The sequence below is a fragment of the Benincasa hispida genome, chromosome 10, assembly GCF_027475165.1.
Source record: "Benincasa hispida cultivar pf3 chromosome 10, pf3_genome.v1.1, whole genome shotgun sequence".
NCBI lineage: Eukaryota > Viridiplantae > Streptophyta > Magnoliopsida > Cucurbitales > Cucurbitaceae > Benincasa > Benincasa hispida.
Genome location: NC_143487.1, coordinates 47090758 through 47105801, shown reverse-complemented (window position 1 = coordinate 47105801; position 15044 = coordinate 47090758).

Sequence of the window (15044 nt, the reverse complement as noted above, 5' to 3'; positions counted from 1 at the left end):
TTAAACAAGTTTTATAATTTTCAATTAATTCAATTTATTGGAAAAATTGGAAATTATTGAAAGTGGGATAATCTCACTTATTCCACTATCAATAACACTCCAAGCCACTAAGATTAAATGGAATATGAGGTGGCTACTCCATGTTTAATCTAGCTGCATGATCTTTTTCTATATATTAAAGTTTTAGATCAAATTGAGTGGGCATGCAATCTTAAAATTAGGAGGGGAAAAAAAGGTCAGTTTTTCTTCTCAACCTCAACTCTCAAAACCATTTCAAATTTCCCTCAATTTGAAGACCACACTTCAATCTAAAGCCTGAGATTAGTAGAGAAGATACTTGTGGTTTTCTACTATAGAGATTGAAGAAGAAACTGAAGGTGGATCCAGTCAATTAAGGAAAATCATAAAGGTATTCACTTGAAACCCTAATATGCTAAAACTATGAACATGCATGCTAATTAACTAAAATTGATGTAGTTAGATTGCTTAGATCCTTAATTGCTTTTCTTTGTTGAATGACAACTCCATCAGAACCTATGTAGAACTTCTTAGAGGATAAAACAACACTTTCTTCACTCTTTTGTTCCTTGGCTTTCATCGAGGATTGGAAAGCCTATAACTCATCAAGCAAAGTGATTAGGTTGTAGTCAATCCTATTCATAACAACATTGCTACAGAACTGCAGGAAACTTTCAGGTAAAGATTCTAGTATGAAGCTAACATGACTGGCTTTATTAATAACAGGCTCATTTATCTTCGCCACGTTGAAGTGGATCATCATGTTGAGAATGTGTTATTTAATAAATGCCCTTTCTTGCACACGGGCATTGAAGATATTTTTCAGAGCATCATGCCTGAGTTGTGCAAACGGTTGTCCCAACATCTCCTGTAGAGATTCCATGATCTCATGGGTAGTGATCATGGGCTCATGCTTCTTGACCAAGACTTCAGAAAAGCTTTCCAAGTTATATGCTCGGGCCTTTTCATTTGCCCTTATCCAACGCTCATATGCCTCCCGAACGTTTCGGGTAACATTTTTAGCAGGAACAGGGGGACAATCCTCCATCAAGACAAACCTTAGGTCATCAATGATTAAAATGTGTTATTGTGTTTTTCCAAGTTATGTAGTTTTCGCCGGTAAGTTTGTCAGCAAGGAGTATATTTAATGTTGCGAAAGTCATAATGAATTTGCTTAAACATACAAATTATTTTATATTAGGAATTCTACCATTACCAGTTTCAAAAACTAATAAAATTTAGCAACATAATATAATGCATCATATGTGACATCTATTTTACAATGATGTTTCAGTGAGGCAGAGTAAAAGCCACCATAGGATGATCAAGTACCCTTCACTGAAATGAGACTGTCTCAACCAATATACGAAACAACTTCTTGTTTCTTTAAACATCAGTCACCATTGTTCGGCCCCAAAACTGTTAACCTGCTTAACATTTTCTTATAAGTGTGACCCCTCATTTTAGGTTTTAGAGTTCCGCCCCAATGAGTCAACTATAGGAAAAAATCGACTGGGGCAAAAACTAAAATAATCCTATCCATTTCTGAAGTTTGAGTAAAAGGTCATGCAAATGTCATCCATAGGGGGACACAAGAAAAGGTGCCTCGAGGCCGAGCATGAAAATTTACTACAAACTAATGAGAGAGACCAAGGGATGTGCTAACACATGTCCCGCTCACACTTACTATAAACATTCTCTCCATTCACCTTGGTATTGACCTATACAAACACCACTCTTAGGGGGACACAAGCAAAGGTGCCTTGAGACCGAGTATAGATCTCACGATGTGAACTTTTAGGGACATGCGTGAAAAGAAAAAATGAAGTATCATATACCCCATTTTCCTCCCACGGAGTGTTTTACCTAGAGTTAATTTAACTTAAAAAAATTTGACTAATTATTCTACTAAGTGATTGTTTAAATTTATCCAAAAGTAACACTTACTTTGGATAGTTAAACAATTTTAATTAGTATTCATTAAACACTTTAATAAACCTTAATCAATAATTGCATGCTAGACAAAACCTTAATCATTAAACCTTTCCAGGTTAGTTCCTAAATAGGGGTGTTCTATTTTCGTCAGCTTAAATACCCCAACCTAGACAGAACTAGCCTTACAAAAAATGTCTCTTATAGATATATTTTCTACAAATTTAATCTTTTAATTAAAACCAATTTAATCCTATTAAACTGATTAAAAGATTAAACTAATTTCTAATCTCATTAGAAATGTGATATTAGGTCTATGTGAATCATGTTTTAAAACGGTTTTAAAAAATGATTTTAACCTAAGATTTGCATGTAATTCTGAATTATTGATTTTAATTCTAATTTCATTTAATTATAAATTTTATAAAAGAAATGAAATAACCTAAAATCAATTATTGCACGTGAACGCATAATTTAGGATATTATAACAATTATAAAATAACCTAAAATAGTGACATGCTTTATGCAATATGTGAACGCATAATTTAGGTAAATTATAACAATTATAAAATAACCTAAAGTAGTGACATGCTTCATGCAATTTCATTTAATTACTTAACATACATAACATTTATATAATAAAGTAATGAATTATTAATAACATACATTCATCCATATATTCAAACTATATATTATAACAATTATAATATAAATGATGCATAATTGTGTTATTAATGCACGCAAATATATATTATAACATTTATATTATATGATGCATGAGCATGTTATAAATTAAATCATGCAACTATATATTATAATATTTATAATATGAGAACTGCATAACCTATGGTGGGATTTTACTATATGACATACGTGCCATATATAAATAAAAATAAAATAAATCATACATCACGTGCATAATTTAAAACAATTATTGGATTGGGATTGGACTCCTAAATAATTAATCAAATTAATATAACACGTATATAAATTTAATTAATTAAAAATAACTAACTATTACATAAATAATAGTCAACCGATTTAAAACAAGCGAACCGGGTATTGAATCACATGAACCGGACCGTCCAGCATCCGATCCGGCCACTAATTGCTCAAACCAAGCGAATTGGACACAAACCAGGCAAGTCACGAACCGAATTACGTGCAAACCGGTTCGTTCTTTCCGTCTCAAAGCCTTGCAACGTTGTGACCTAGCGTTGCAACATTATAGAAAGATCATCTTGTTCCGCTCTTCCCAGCGTTGCAATGCTACTATATATAAGCGACTAGACAATTGCGAATTCAATCGAAATTCCTCCGAATTTGGCCTCGTTTCCTCCAGAAATCCACAGAATGATTACGAGCGACACAGGACAATTAAATTACAGAGTGTATAGCTTTAATTATGCCCAAAATACCGGGCCCTTACAAATAAAAAATTGTAAAAAAAAAAAAAAGAATAAGCAGTAAAAAAAAAATCCAATCCCGAAACATCCAAAAATTGCAACAAATTCATTCCATACATTCATCAACATATAGAATGCAAAAACCCACCAATTCTGTAAAAATAATGCTGGAAAAATTGAAAGTTTGGGACAAAAAATCACCTTTCTGATACCAATTGAAGGAACTATGAAGTTCCGTAGCAGAAGTGGAGATTGACCCAATTTTCAATTTTTTTTACCGAACATGAAAATTACATAATTCAAACAATTATGCATGAGGAGGAAAATTATATAACATGCATAAAAAGAGAAAAATGAGAGAAGAAGTTCATACATACCCTCTAAGAACACAAATCTTCACAAAAAGAGAAAAAGGAGAGAAGAAGTTCATATATAAAATTTCTAACTTATTATATATATATATAACTATATGTTATATCAAATATAACACATAACCTATAATTTATACAATATAATATAGTTTTTAACCCTCTCAATCACATGTGATTTGTGATATTGAATATAAATCACATTTATACTAAATTTAATTGTATGAATCCAATCCATATAATTAATATTTGAATCATATTCAAATATTTATTTTCTCTAAAATAAATTTTATATTACAATGTATCAAATACATTATATTAATTATATCACATATATATTTAATTCAATTATATCACATATAATTAATTCCCTCAATTGATTTGAAGAATTCAAACTAATCCAAAATTAATTCTCAATAATCATTGTTGAGCTACAGAGAGGACCTCATGGACATATAGATTGAAGCTATAATGGTACTTTTTAATTAAACTCTTTAATTAAATTACCCATCATCCATTAACTTCCGGTCACTCCACTAAAGACCGACAACTGCATTATTCGCACTACAGATATATTTTTGTGTTCATTGGATATATCCAGTCAACAGTGCGATGATTCTTCAGAAATTGCTTGTAAGTACAATTGGTCAAAATTACTGTTTTGCCCTTGTAGTTACATCTAACTCCTTAAGTATCACTGACCCCTCTAATGAATAATAAGTCATAGTCCAACTATGACCAAACCCCTATCGGGCCAAGAGATGGTGTGACACCACATTGTTCAAGCCCCGAAATCAGGCCTTAAGGGAGCAAATTATCGACTTACCTAGACGTTAGGGAAGGAGTGAACTTTGTCTTATGTAGCTGTGTTCTTAGCTCCCTAATCAGACGAATCCACAAAATGGTAGGCTTATTGAGTTGGAAATCTAGCTAATCTCACCCATACAAATCAAATGACCGCCTTCAAAGACAGAAGTTCAAAACTCACTCAGGATTTAAGTCATGTCACCTATGGTCATCTTGGTGAAATGTAAGTCTACATTATGAACAGTGTAATATAATGAAACTAATGATTTTGTGGTCTGGTCTTATACAAACTCCTTTGTATAGAACACCTCCGCTCACATGACTTTACATGAATGATCAGGATCAGATCATTTGTAACACTTTACAACAATTGTAAAATCTACAAAGTGGGCTATATTCGTAGTGTCACCAAGATAAGGTACCCAACCTTATCCATCTACTACAGACCATTTAAATTATCACTTAAATATGATCCACCTATATGTCTCTACATACATGTTTAAGTTACAGATACCTTGAATGTTAGTTTATTGGTTTGTGGGTTAATGTTACTAAATATTGAATAAAACATACCATATTTTATTAAATAAATAAAATGTTTGTATGTTACTTACATACCATATTTTATTAAATAAATAAAATGTTTGTATATTACAAACTACAGGACCCACGAGATTTAGGGCATCAACCCCAACAGTATGTTGATACATTATAAAGTATAATGTATGATAATACATTATAAAGTATAATGTATGATGATACATTATATAATTTGATAAGAGATATAAACATTTGAATATGATTCAAATATTTATTACATGAATGAGATTCATATAAAACTATGTGTTAAAATTCGATATGAATATGATTCATATTAAATTTATATAGTTTTATGGGATAAATGAATATTTGAATATGATTCAAATATTAATTATATGAATATGATTCATATAGACTATATGTTAGAATTAATATGAATATGATTCATATTAAATCTATATAGTTTATGAGAAAAATAAATATTTGTATGTGATTCAAATATTAATATATGAATATAATTCATATAGAATCTATATGTTAAAATTAATGTGAATATGATTCATATTAAATCTATATAGTTTGATGAGAGAGATTGCTTTTTGAATATGATTTAAATATTAATTTATATGAATGTGATTTATATATAAAAAAAATATAGGTTATATTATATGTGATATAATATAAACTATAAGTTATATGTTATATATGATATAACATATAGTTTAATATTTATATATATTAAGTTAATTAATATATTTATATATATTTATAATTATAATTCAAATTATTTGAAGTTGAATTTTGAAATTGAAAGGGAGGAAGTTATAACCCTTCAACTCTCTCAACCTCTCAATACATGTGAAATAGAAGAGAGAGAAAGTGGTTCTCAACTTATTCTTCTTTTTCTGATCTCTCTATGCTCTATCAATCTCTCCTTATTCTCCTTCCCACCAAAATTGAGTGCAAGCCCACACAACTATGCACGACTCTCGTCCTTGAGAATAGTGAGGAAGACCTCATGGTGGTGTCTTCTCCTGTACGTTGTGTTCGTGGTTGCCAAATTCGAAAAATCAAGAGATGTTGGTTTGTGTTCGTGCTATGGAAAGGAAATGCGAAGTTATAGATCTTCAAGGGTATGTTTTTCTTAATCCCTTCTCCTCTCTAATTGCAAAATAAATGCATGCTTAGGTTTTGTTTACCCTACGTTTTCGTCGCCTCTAAATTATTATTGTTCTATAAAACGAAAATTAGAGACCGATTCTTTTGATTGCTTCCACTGTGGGTATTCAAATTTCCTTCAATTGGTGTCAAAGCCATCTCGAGTCTTTAATTTTTCCGTTTTTCGAATATCGTGAGTTTTTATGTGGGATTTATGTTCTGCATTGTTGAGTGTTAACTGTATGAGAATTTACACTTTGGATGCTTTCAAAATTTGGCTTAGATTATTGCTTTAAAGTTGTTTAAAGTTGTAATTGTCTGGTGTTTTGGGCATTTTAATTCCGTTATCAAGTTTATAAGTCCATGTCACTCGAGTTGTAAGAGTTGAAGAGGCATTCGGTGCCATTTGGAGCAAGAGCGAGCTGAAGATCGAAGCAGAACAAATGTTATGTGTTAGAGCGTAATTACGATGCCCTTTATGCTGTAACACATAAGGGTTCGAGTCGTTACGCTACACCACAGTTAAAATTTGACCAGTGTAATTATGCTCTCGGCAGCGTAACGTGAATATGACTCACTTTTTAAGTGTTACAAATGAATCGTGTTTAAGGAATAATCTAAAAGGCCCATAGCATATGGATATTGGGTGTCTTATCCTGGTAACACTATGAATATGACTCTCTTTCTAAGTGTTACAAACGACTTGATTCAAATCGTTCATCTAGAGATATATAAGTGAGAGTATCCTATACAGTGAGTCTATATAAGATTAGACCACAGAATATATAATATCTCTTTGTAACACTGCTAACTGAAGATGTTAATATTTCAAATGATGACTATGTAACTCGATTTCAATTTTGAGTGAGTTATGAACTCCTACTGATGAGGGTCGTTTTTTATTTGTATGGGTGAGAGTGACCTTAGTTTCCGACTCAATATACCTACCATTTTAGGGACGATACCAAGTGAGGAGCTGGGAACATAGCTTCACGAGATGAAATTTACAAATTTCCACTTTTAGGGTAAGTAGATAAGTTGTTCTCTTAAGTGCTGGCTCTGGGACTTGAACAATGAGACCTTACCCTCTCACTGGCCCGATAAAGACTTTGTTTATGGTAGGATCAGTGGTACTTAAGGAGTAAGAGATAACTACAGGGGTAAAATGATAATTTATCCCAATTGTAATTACGAACAACTTGTAAAGAATTGATTTATATAAAATGGTAAAATCAATGGACACAGAAATAGTCTATAGTTCATAGACGTGCAGTTATGGGTCCATTATGTCTCTTTGCTAGCTCACAGCGGGTTAAACAATGATATTTAGTTTTAAAAGAATTTGGAATGTTCAAGTTGTTTTAAGGGAATTTATGTTGATTGTATATGAGGCAATTAATATAATGTATATAGATACATCATAATATAAAGTCAATTTTGAATAAGATTCAAATTGAACTATATAATATGATAATATTAATATTTGAATAAGATTCAAATATTAATTTCATATAAATTAGATTTGTATTTAAATTATAGGTTATAAGATGTTATGTATATTAGAATATGATTCATATGTACATTAAGTTAAATATACGGTATTTAAATTGGATTTAATTAACATTTAATTTAATTAATTTTAATTGAATTATATTTATTTAATCAATTAAATTAAATAACTCCTTTACAGTTGCAGAGGAGTGGTGAATGTGTTAGAGGAGTTATAACTCTCATACTTATTAAATATGCAGAGGTGTTTGCATTTCAAGTGCTCTAGTTTTTACAGAAAAAACACATCTCTCACAGAAACTCTCTCACAAAACAATATCAAGAAGAGTTATCTGCCATATTCACTTATTCGATTCTCTTTGTCCAAAAGAATAGCGGAGAAGACTTTTTGGTGGTGTATGGGGTTTTAATACATGTTGTGATTTACAAAAGACTGGGAGAAGCTATTGAAGATCGTTCTTCAAAGGTTTGTTCTTCTCCCTTATTAATCTTACTGAAAAGCATGCTTAACTTTACTGCTCTTGCTTCAATTCTATAATTCTTGTAACAAAATTAGGGCAAAGCGATCACACGCTTCCGCAAAGGAATTTGATTCCTTCATGCTCACCATTGATGACCAACTATGGTGACAATCATCGTTGACGTCGTGCTCTGACAAACACCTTCGATGCCCAACTTTGGCAACCACCCCCGACACCCAAATCTAGCAACAACCATTGTCTGTGACTACTATTGCTTCAGTCTAACAACATGCTTTGACGGCTACCTATGGCAAAAAAACTTTGACAACCACCTTTGACTACGATCACCTCCAGCAATTATCTCTAATGACCACCTCTGATGACCAACTTTGACAATCACCTTTGGTGACCAATTCCAAAACCAACTTTATTGTTCATCACCAACGACAAATTTTAACAACCAACTAAGATGATCATATACTAAATCAACACAAAAACATAGAACAAAAAAAACTTAGGTTCCGTTTGGTAATCATTTGGTTTTAGGTTTTTGTTTTTGAAAATGAATTCTATAGGCACTATTTCTGTCACATCTCCTCCCAGATTATTAGCTAAATCCGAGAAGGGGTGTGAAGACAGCAGTTGCCAACCCTCTTATAACAATTACTGTCCAACCTGTTCTTGTGAACCGGTCTCCTTAGCACCTGTTAAACCTGATTAGCAGTTGATAATCTTTACATCTTACCATAATCTCGTCATCAAACCACAACACATATATATATACTGCTAGTCAGCTACCAAACCAACATATATTAACAGATTTTAGAAACTTAAGTTTAATACAACAACAACTTGATGCAAGTTCTACCCTTCCCCTACGACATGTACAGACAAAACCAAGGTCTAAACATACCAAAGTGAACCATCTAAACTTTAAAATGCTTGGAAATCCTAAGTAGTGACTATCTGGCAGATCTTCTAGGCTTTGGGACATTGACTGCTACTTGGAAAGAGAAAATATTTAAAAGAATGAGCTTAAAATGCCCGGTGAATGACTATTTTAATAAACACGTTACAAGAATAATATAAACATGCTTTTCATAAAACATTTACAATTCCATTTATAGGGTTTAAAATTAAAGCTAGAAAAGTGAAACCATGGCATATAAAAACTTTGGAATGGAACTCATCATCATTTCCTAGAAAGCACCTCTACCCTTTTGCCTAAGCATGTGGGAGAGCCCTTTTGCTCAATTCTTAATAACTTTAGTTGGGAGAGAGCCCTTTTGCTCGATCTCATCAACATCGATAACATAGATCTTACGTGCACATAAAATTGATTAGGATCCTGCCTACCTTACCATACCTTTGGTTGCAAGGATTTACATGGGTACCTTACCATACCTTCGATACCATTGCCCATAAGTAGGTTTTTCGTGCAAAGCATAAAACATTTCAATTGTACATGAATCTTCATTATATAAAAACATACTCAACATGCTTTAGGAGATCCTTGGAAAGCTTAGTTTCATGTTAAACACATGGCATAAAACTTTGTTGAAACGCATGAGAATTATATTTAAAATCTGTCATTAAACTATACTCATGCGTTCAACATCAATTTCCAATACTTAAGTCATGCGTTAAAAAAAAAGTTAAAATTAACTATGTGTTGCAAACTCATTAGTAAAACACTTATTAAACTTTTGAAAGCTAGTCACTCACTGTCTTTGAGTTACTTCCTCGAAGGGTTGTAGCCTCCCCTATATGTGTTTGCCCTGTAAAAATAATAAGAGTATTTGGTTATTGCCTTTGGCTCCATTTTGAGCTTAACTTCATTATTCAACTTTAATATATACTAAGTCCAAATCTAGTTAAACGCATCATCTTATTCCTTTTTACTCGACACATCACAAACACATAGGTACTCAACCCATTACCATCCTTAACCAGATTTTACCTTGCGAATAGTTAAGTGGGTAGCAATTCGCACACAGGTGCTCGATGGCATTAGGATGCGCCTACTTTGCCTATGCGATGGGTGCTAGTGGCCACAACTCTCAGCGTGCCTTTTCCGTTGCACACAACCTCTCGCACATTTTGGATTCACACATTGAACAGTGTCTGCTTACTCTATCACATACCTTCACTAACCTTTGGTGAAGCCAACACATCTTCGATATCCATTCCCTCGGTAGGCTCTACTAACCTCTTCATGGCCCTCAACGCAAGCCTCACACTTAGTCATTTTTCTCTTTGAAACCTTGAACGCATGACATGGCAAAATCATTCTCAAGCTCTTTTATTTCTTCTAAGTGCCACTTCCACTTATTTTACTCAAGAGCTTCCCTATCCATACGTAGGAAATTTTCTGCCCTCTTCCAACATTGCCACACACCTAACTTTCCATTGCTTTAAGTTCTCAAGTTTCCTAATGTTAATTGCCCTTTACAACCCGATAGCACACCTTCCTAACACTTAGGAATTTTTTCTTTTTTAAACATTATACACAATCATAGTACACTTTACATAACATTCAATTACATAAACACTATTAACTCATAATCGTAGATACTTAAACACAATTAATTAGTAAAATAGGTTTAGGGTTTTACAATTTTCATCTCCAAATTTCTTCCTTTGTTATCTACCTTTTACCAATGGTTTAAAAAACCAAGCCAAATTTCGAAAACTAAAAAAAATAGCTTTTAAATATTTGTTTTTGTTTTTGAAATTTGGCTAAGAATTCAACAATTGTACTTAAGAAAGATGCAAATTATTGTAAGAAATAGGGAGGAAATAGACTTAACTTTTAGAAAAATGAAATGGTTGTCAAACATGGTCTTAATTAGTGAAATGTTTTAAATACAAAATTGAAATTATTATCTCATGGTGTTTAATAGTCGTCTTATATAGTAACATCAATAGAAATACTTTGAACATAGAGGCAAACCAAACAAATTTGTGTATTTCACTTCTTGAGAAAATGAAAGAAACACATTTTATTTTTATTTTAAACAATTCAAAATAATGGTCTATCTTTGAGGTACATACTTTTTTAGTTTGGGTAGAAAATATTAAACACTAGAGCAAAAAAGGAAATAAACGATGAGTACTAAAATAGTAAATATTATACAAAATAAAAATTTGAAATAGTAAATATTGTAGTTAATTTTAGGTTATAATAGTTGGAAACACCAACTATTTCCAACTATTATAGTTAGAGCCCCAAACATTATAGTCCACTCCACCCACTTGGGCCCAAGCTGATAGAGTTGACATTCAACATACAGAAGCTCTTACGATCCTAAGCACTCTAACTACATCAATTTTAGTGGATTAGCAAGCATGTTCAAGAATTTAGGGTTTCGAGCATATACATTTGAAGATTCCTCCAAAATGCTTCAAATCTCTTTGAATTTCTCCTTCAATCTTTGTAGTAGATCACCATAAGAGTCTTCTCTACTAGTTGAGAGTGATTGGGTGGTGAGATCCAAATTGAGAGAGATTTGATGTTGTTTTGAGAGTTTGAGTGAAATAATATTTTTCAGAATTTTCCACTTTTGAAAATCAGATTGCATGAATAAATTTTCTCCAAATTAACTTGTATTTAAGTAATTTGAACATGCAAATGATTTAATTATGGCATTGACACTCAATATTCCACTCAATTAGTAGATTAAGTGTTTGAATTAGTGGAAAAATCCAACTTTGCCCACTAATTTCATTTATATTAATTTTAAATGAAGTTTCAAATTATTTTCATAAAATTTAATTTAATTTAATTTAATTTATTTATAATTAAATTAATTATATATTTTGAATTTCATAAATTCAAATTTTCAAATAAATAAAATTTTAATTAATTAAATTATTAAAAAACCTAATTCAAACATAAATCCATATTCATGTTATTAATTTTTAAATCAAATTTAAATATTTTTAACTCTCCAACCGTTTAATTTGTTAATTAAACGTTTATTATATTTAATATAATAATCCAAATGCAAAATCAAAATTTGAACATTTATAATTCTCTCGACATGCTATTATAAGGTTTGATCCTTTTACGAGCTAGTAGAGGAACCAAATGGATCTACTGATCATGAATTCCAATGATTTGAGATTAATTCATTAAACTCTTTAAATCGAATTAATCAATATTGTTAACTACCAAGACATTCCATTATAGCTCAGTAGTTACACTCTCATCGCTGTAAATATATTTCTGTCTAATTAATTTAACCATAATCAATAAGTCAATCCTTTACAAGTTGTTCATATTTATAGTCAGGTCAAAATTACCGTTTTACCCCTGTAATATATCTTGCTCCTAAAGTCTCCACTGAGCCTCTAATGAATAATTGCTTTATGGTCCTACCAATAAACCAAGTGCCTCTTAGCCATAGAGTGGGCGTGACCCCTTTATTCAAGACTAGGATGGAACAATCTATCTGCTAATCTTAAAATGGATATGAGTGAATTCTGTCTTGTAAAACTATGTCCCCTGCTATCTATCCAATCTTACCCCTAAAATGGAAGGCTTATTGAGTGGCGATGTTGAGCCACTTTCACCCATACAGATTAAAGGATGATCCCGAATAAACATAAGTTCATAGTTAACTCAGGATTGAGATCGAGTTACCTTTGATCATCGAATTGAAATAGTTAGTTTTAATAATAAATGATCATTATAAAGAAAAGTGATTATTTCGTGGCCTAGTTTTATGCAATCATCTTTTACATAGAATGCCTCCACTCACATGTTTTCGACTTTCAGATCACATCGTTTGTACCAATATACAAAGTGGGTCGCATCCATAGTGTCCCTAGGATAAGGAACCCAATCCTATCTATATATTTATAAATCATTTTGGCTATATACTCAAATTTGATCCTCCTTTATGTCTCTACATAAAGTTTAGATATTCACGTTATAGCCATGAGTTCATTAGTTTATTGGATTTAGGAATCTATGGATGCAATTTATATATTCAATAACAACTTTATTGAAATAATCTCAATAACGTCTTTATTGTAAATAGGAATATGTTTGAAGTTTACAAATTGCGGATTTTAGGACATATAACCCAACAAAAGTAACCCCTAAAGTTTGAATTTTTTTTCTTTTTTCTTTTTTTTTTTTTGGCCCTTTCAAAACAACCCTCGAAGATTTTTGGCATTAAATTTATGGTTTTTATTTTTTATTTTTGTGTGTGTATGTTTGTGTGTTGCTTAAATGAACAAATCTAAATACATACAAAAAGTAAATTGGGGTTTAAGGTGTTAGAAAAAAAACCATAAATGAAAGAATAAAAAGTTAAGGGCATGTGTTGAAGGAACGAAGAAGATGACAATAGGTATGGTTTGCAGATACACCATGCGTCTTAAATTTTTCATGCATGTGTTTGGATTTGTTCGCCTTCATTGATATTGACTTTTCTATATTTATGAATTTAATGACAAAATCACACAAGGTACTATTTTGAAACAAACTTCAAACTTCAAGGGTTAAAATGAAACTTATAAAGATTAAGGAGTCTAATTGAAACAAACCCCAAAATTAAGGGGTATTTGATAACTTAATCCTTAAAATTTAACCTAAATTATGGGCCAACGTAAACATAACTCAACTGTTTTTTTCCCTCTTAAAAGAATATGTGGGGTCGAAGTATTTGGATTTGAATCTTTGATCTTTTGGTTGATGATATGTACCTAAAAGAAAAGAAAATTTCTAATAGTATAAGAGTTCTATACCCCATTTGTTCACATTATAGATTTGTCTTCATAAATATTAATGGACTTCATTTTCATGTTAGGGAGTTTCAATCTATTTTTAAAAGATTGATGATGTGACACACAATAAATGGAGGAAGTGTAGTACTACAAATTTCCCCCAAATAGGGTTATGCTTAGGTCCTTGCACAACATCCCTAATTCGAAAAAGAAAACAACGAACACTAGCTGAACCCTTAAAAGGGGCAATAAGGAAGAATTTTTCTCTTCCCCTTTTACCTTTGTAGCTTTTGAGAATTTATTTTTTGCCCTCACAATTTTAATAATTCATATTTTTCCTTCACCACACTTAAACGTACACAACTCTTGGAAAAAGGATATCACACATTTACGATTTGATACATCACTTCACATAATAACTAAAATTCATATGGATATATCACTTTACATCATATTCATCACTACAAAATTTATATGCACATCCATTCACATCATAGTTACTAATTTTATAGACACATCCATTCACATCATAAGTCATAACTACAAATTTTATAAATATATCCATTCATGTCGTAACTACAAAATTTTCAGAGTATAAATACAAAACTTTTGTTTTTCTTCGACCCCATCTCTATTTTCAAAATATCTTATTATAAAGATAATTTTAGAATCATAACATTAAACTTTTCATTCTCCATTTCAAGATGGTTGCCAACCTCCTCCATATATTTATTTTGTTGTTACTTTTTTTAGTGAATTTCTATTGCCACGCCACCCATGGTTCTCACTGGACAGTGAAGTTTATAAAGGAATTCTCTAGGGCTCTTCTATTCGTAGTGAAAATCGGGTGAGTCTCTTCTCTTTATTTTTTTAAAGAGAGTGAACATAGAATGTTAAATAAACATTATATATTTTATATCACTTTATAATAAAACATTTTAAGCTACCTGCAAGCGTCTCTAACTAGTATATACATATATAACTCTCTTACTTTTCTTCTCATTCCTCCTTCTTATTATTCTCCCTCCTCCATCCATAGCTTCCACTACACTTGTTGCCAGTTTTTTTTTTTTTTTAATGTTTTCTTATTCTCATTATTTCCTCTTTCC